This window comes from Solanum pennellii, chromosome 1 (assembly GCF_001406875.1).
Source record: "Solanum pennellii chromosome 1, SPENNV200".
Classification (NCBI taxonomy): Eukaryota; Viridiplantae; Streptophyta; class Magnoliopsida; order Solanales; family Solanaceae; genus Solanum; species Solanum pennellii.
In genome coordinates, this window is record NC_028637.1 from 72,621,011 (window position 1) to 72,627,010 (window position 6,000).

Here is a 6,000-nt window from a genome sequence, read left to right on the forward strand (position 1 = left end):
GAAATTGGAGATTGGGATGAAGAATTATTAGGAGTTTCATCACTTTTTGTCACAAACTAGATATAGGTATAACTTGGACTCCAATCATGAACTTATGTAGTAGCATAGTCTTCAATGATTTTGACCTAAACAAATTAAATTATAATAAGAAACCACATATATCTATATCTTGTTGTTGTTTTTAATCATGACTACTATTTTTTCACATCTTGAGTTCTTGATAAACACCAAAAGATATTATTACAACAAGAGTTCTTGAAAAATATCATTACACCCCAAAAATAATTGTTAATATAAGAACATACTCCTAATGATTATGAAAATCTACTAGTTCAATCTTTAGGAGAGAGAGACCAAGATGCATAATAAGATAGATAGAGAGAGAGAGTCGAAGTTATTTTTTTAGAGTATTAAATATTGAATATTGTTAAGACTCTCCTATAAATCTAGTTTTTTCATATCTATTCAGAAGCTTTTTTAAAAAAGAAATAGATGGACTTAAATGGCTAAATGTGAATTATTAAAATTCAGACCTAAAAATCAATCACACTCAATTGACTGAATTTGAATGATTAACATTCAGACTTCTATTAAATGCAAAAAATGAGGCCTAAGTACTAACAAGTCATAAAATACTTTCTTCTCTTGCGAAAAGTATAACCAAAACACGTTTTTAATTTAATTTCAAAATTTTTCTGTTATAAATAAATTTTAAAAAATATTTAAATATTTATGATTAAACATTTACAAAAATAGTAGTTTTTAATAATATTTTTTCTGGAGTTGGTGGTCGGATTAGGGGTCGGGATTAGGGTTGGGGATTTGGAAGCTTTTTCTTTTTTATCTCATCTATTAACTCTTCACTTTGTTTACTTCTTTCCATAATTAAAAAAAGGCTTAATTCATGTACGGCCCCTTAAATTTTATATACATAATGCACTTAGACACCTCATCTAAGACTTGTACCTATTGAAAACCTCTATCCTTCCGAATTTGAACTGTGTAAACAATTTTTGCTCACATGGCACCTTGTTTGTGATTCACTTCACATAGGCGCATGAAAGTATTTAATCAGGATTTTGTGGGGAAAAATATTTTTTCGTCTTCGTCACCTCATTACCATTTGTTTCCCTTACACCAGTTTGCTGACCCCGGTCATACATCATTCTTTCTTTTTTTCTGTGGACATTTCCATTCGCTCTATCGTTGTTGTTTTTATTTTTTTTCCTAGTTTTATTCATATTAAGAATGACATAATCAGCATTGCCACCTGCCCACCGCCAAGGCTGCCATCATTATCATCATTTAATTTGTAGAGGAGTAATGTTTTAAATTTGTTTCTATAAATCAATATAAATATTAGGGAAAATGCACAAGTACCCCCTCAACCTATGCCCGAAATCCCAGAGACACACTTATAAAATACTAAAGTCCTATTACCCCCCTGAACTTATTTTATAAGTAATTTTCTACCGCTTTTTGGCCTATGTGGCACTAGCTTAAAAAAAAGTCAACCAACGTTGGGCCCACAAGATAGTGCCACGTACGCTGAAAAGGGGTAGAAAGTTGTTAATAAAATAAGTTCAGGGGGTTAATAGGACCTTACTATAGTATAAGTGTGCCTCTGATATTTCGGGCATTGGTTGAGGGGGTACTTGTGCATTATCCCTAAATATTATGTAAATGTAAATAGTTCATTAATTAAAAAATTCAGTTATAAATCTGAAAACAAATTGGATGTAACCCCATTTTTTCTAACTATGTTGATAAGAATATACTAATTTTTGACATAATTTATTTTCTTATACCAAAAATTAATCGAAGAAGAAAGTTACAATTTGTGTTTGATTATTTAAGAGATTGACGATAAATAACGTGTGGGAAGGGTTCACTCAATTCCTCTCCCATCTATAAAAATAGTCATATATTTTTCCATACTTCTACTTCTTCTTTTGATTCTCTATTGCATAAGTACCAAAATGTTTAAAAACAATATAACATGGGTGTTTTTCCATGTCGTGGGTAGCACAGCCGAGGAAAAGCTGGGTTAGAGTTTTGGCTTCGATGAATAACAAGGGTGGGTTACAACCTTTATTTTTTTCTTTTATTCTCTACATAAAAATAAATTCTTTTTCATTTACTTTATAATACTTTTTTATAATCTTTTGGACCACCTATCATTAATGGCCGCATGTTATCTTGATTCGAAGATGAATAGAAAAACATGTGAGAAACTCAAGCTGCTACAGGCATTGAATAAGCTGATTTTGGCTATCATGAGATTAATCATTCTCAAAAAAAGTTGAAACTTTGTTCTTGAATTTCAAATCCATATTTCTCTTGAAGAAACCTGAAAACCATCACAAACAAAAGAAATTAACAAAAATTTTGCCCCAGTTTTCACTGGAAAATTAATGTTAGTTATTATTAAATGTGAATTTAAAATAAATAAATAAATAAATTCTTACTAGGAAGTGTTTATCCAAGGAGAAAGTAACCAAATTTCATTATATAGGATGGTCCTACTATTTGAAAATGCTAGGTGGGTTCTCTAGTTGAAGACTTGTATCTCCATTCTACAAGAATTGGTACGTCCTCATGGATTCGAGGGCAAATAAATTCTTCTGTTTCCTTTTTATGCAATAGACTCTTAGTCGTTTATTTCAATTGTAAAGGGTTGCCTCATCAAATTTGATTTCGTGTCTAAGATTTCTATGTTGAGACTTAGTATTTCTTTGTTTTATAAAAGAGTTTTCTATTGTTTACTTTATTGAGGAAAGTTTTAATTTCGCACTATTATTATTACCTATGTGATGAATGAATTCTAAGATACTTGTATAAAAAACCTTCATTGTCAAGTGCGCCCTGTTACAACTTACGAGTACTATCGGGTCGTGATGAGGTGAGGCACTGTGCTCTTGGCTAGTGGTTGTCTTGGCCTTTGACCTTGGCTTGTACCTTTTGCCTTGGAACTTGCCTCTTGTCTTAGCCTCACTTTGACTTCATATCAACCTTAAATGACTTATTAACATCCGGGGATTCATTTTTACGATATTTAGTCATACACTTAGGCTCTAGTTTAACCTATCATTTTTTCTGGATGTTATAGATAATTTCGATCATGGCTGCTGCTTCTTCCCAAGTATCTCTCTCTATGGAGTGACTCTACGATAAAACCTTTTGAGAAGAGACTTTCTTATTTTTAAACCTACGAACTAGATGTCCAATAATTTAAACTAGAACCTCTTCATAGGTAAGGCAATACTTCACAACAACACTCTCTAAATGTATTATCGAAGCAAGATAACCCATACAGTCCAAAGGTATTACCAAAGCCAGATAACCCACACAGTCCTTCAATACGAGAATATGAGAAAGTTGGTGAACAACTGCTAATTTTGCTGGTAGCTATAACCCATGAACAACATTAGCAACCCTTTTCATGATTCTGTTAGGACTTACATACTTGGGATTGGGATTCCTTTTCTTACAAAATATCATCACCTCTCTTCATGGGTGAAAATTTTAGAAAAAAAATCATCGATTTCAAACTCTAAAACCCTTCTTTTTATATGTGCATAACACTTCTGATGACTGTGAGTTGGCTTTAGTTTATCTTTGATAAGATGAACTTCCTCCATAGCTTCATGATCCAAATCTGACCTTAATAAAGTTGTTTATCCTACTTTGCATGATCAAACAAAGTACTTGTATCTACGCCCATACAATGCCTGATAATTGCCCATCTGAATACTAGAATAAAAGTTATTATTAAAGGTGAATTATATAAGAGGTAGGTGATCATCACAAATGCTCTTTAAATCTAAAAGGAATACGCTCGACATAAGGTCTGTATAGTACATTATGCCTAATCATCCATCAGCAATTAAAATGTTGTAGTGAGATTTACATGATTACCAAGACCTTTTTGAAATGATTTCCAGAAAGGAGTGGTAAATGGAGGACCCCCTATATGAGATGAAAGAAAGGGAAACCCCATGCAACCTTAGTATCTCATTTATTTAAAGTCTGGTAAAATCCTCAGCTGAATCAATAGTCTTGACAACCAAGAAGTTAGTTGACATAATGACTTCATCCACTATCACACAAATAGAGTCATATTTGTCACGAACGGAGTCTAGATCCAGATGAGACCAACATCGTTGACCTCTCAAAAGTCGCAGACAAGCCTACTTACGTCATTGGTACTTCATCTAGGTTAATTTTAGCAGAAAATTTGAAATTTTTATTGGCTTATTTCATATGAAACATATTCAACACCGCAATAAACGTAAACTTGCAAAAACGACACCAATACAATGTCTAAAATAATATGGGAAAGAAACGCTAGTGGAACATACTCCACTAACTCAAAGCTATATCTAAGCTAGAATATAATGGGCAAGCGTCCGCGAAAGCATGAGGTCCTACCAAGTCTGGATGAATACTCTACATCCGGATAGCTTCAGCATCAACCTGTAAGCACTAATGTCCGCCCGTTCCTGCACCTAAAATGTAGATTTGTATGGGATTAGTACACACTTGTACTAAGTATGCGTATATGCAAGCACACACCAAGGATATTCATTATTAAGAAGAGCTCTTTCCTAACGATATGGATCATGGAAAGTCAAGTCAATAGACCTGCCAAATTCAGATCAGGAAAGTAATGCAATGAGAGTAACATGCATCATCATACTTATCATTTTGCAAATAGCACATAACATATTGCACATATCATATCACATAGCTCATATCATTCTTTAATATGCCATGAGACCTTGGAATCATGAATTCGACATTAGGACTTCCCAAAATGAGGGCTCAACACATGGGACCTCAACTAGGGAGCCTTCTTTAGCAAACACAGAGTCTGCTTCATTCATTCATACGTACTTCATTTTTCATTCATTCATATACTAGTGCAACCACCAGTCATATCTAGGATGTAGTTTAAGACTCTCATCGGGTTCGTTGTGCAATGACCAAGAATAACCTAGTGTCATTACTTAACTCTAGCTCACCTTATGATTATCCTATCCTAACACCTTTGGTATCGTTCATTTCATTATTTGCATTTGTTTAGGTTGACCTCATTCTTTCTTTGGGAACTTTAACCTTAACCAACATAGATCATGTGAGCATCATGAAATCAAGTGTCTTCCCCACACAAAAAAGAGATGGAATCACTGGCCAGAGTGATTCAAACATGCTATCGTATCTAGGGAGTCCAACCTTGCTAGATTCCTGTATTGGCAATATAGGTTCAAAGACTAGAAGATATAAGGATACCCAAACCCGGCATGCGGGACAGTCTCATCTCATGAGATTTACGTGAACCTCCGACCTTCTTGAAGGAAGGCATCACCACTCATAGCTAGCCTATCGGTGCTTAGTATTAAGTTCCATTACATTTAACTCATACATCATAGTAGCTGGCTTCTAGCATGAGGACATCATATCTCGTTAGATTATTTCTTATCTCATCATTAATATTTAGTATGCGTTAACTTAAATACTTTCATTAGAGTGTTCATAGTGACTGGTCTCTTCATTAACTTTACAATCTCATAGATGCATATGTTCTAGTAACATTTACTTAGACTCATTTGAGATTGCTCTCATCTTCCACATTAGACTCTTATCATGTTTCCACCACATTCATTAGCTTTAACACATTTGCTCTTCATAATTACTATTAAGCAAATCATACTATATGGATACTAACATGAGGAACACAATAATGAAAGCTCATTTCCTCATTTTAAAAAGAATTCAACTAGGATGTGAATATAATAAGGAAACTATACAATAACTCATTAACACTCATGACTCGAAAACATAAGACAAGCTACAATAAATTTTAGATCTCAAGCTTGAGTAAGAATAGAAGGGAAAGAGATAAGGGTTAGGAACTCTCATAACCTTGTTGTTCATCATTCCATCCCCTACTTAAAAGAAAACCCATCTAACGCTATCATAGATCAACATAGGGCCTTT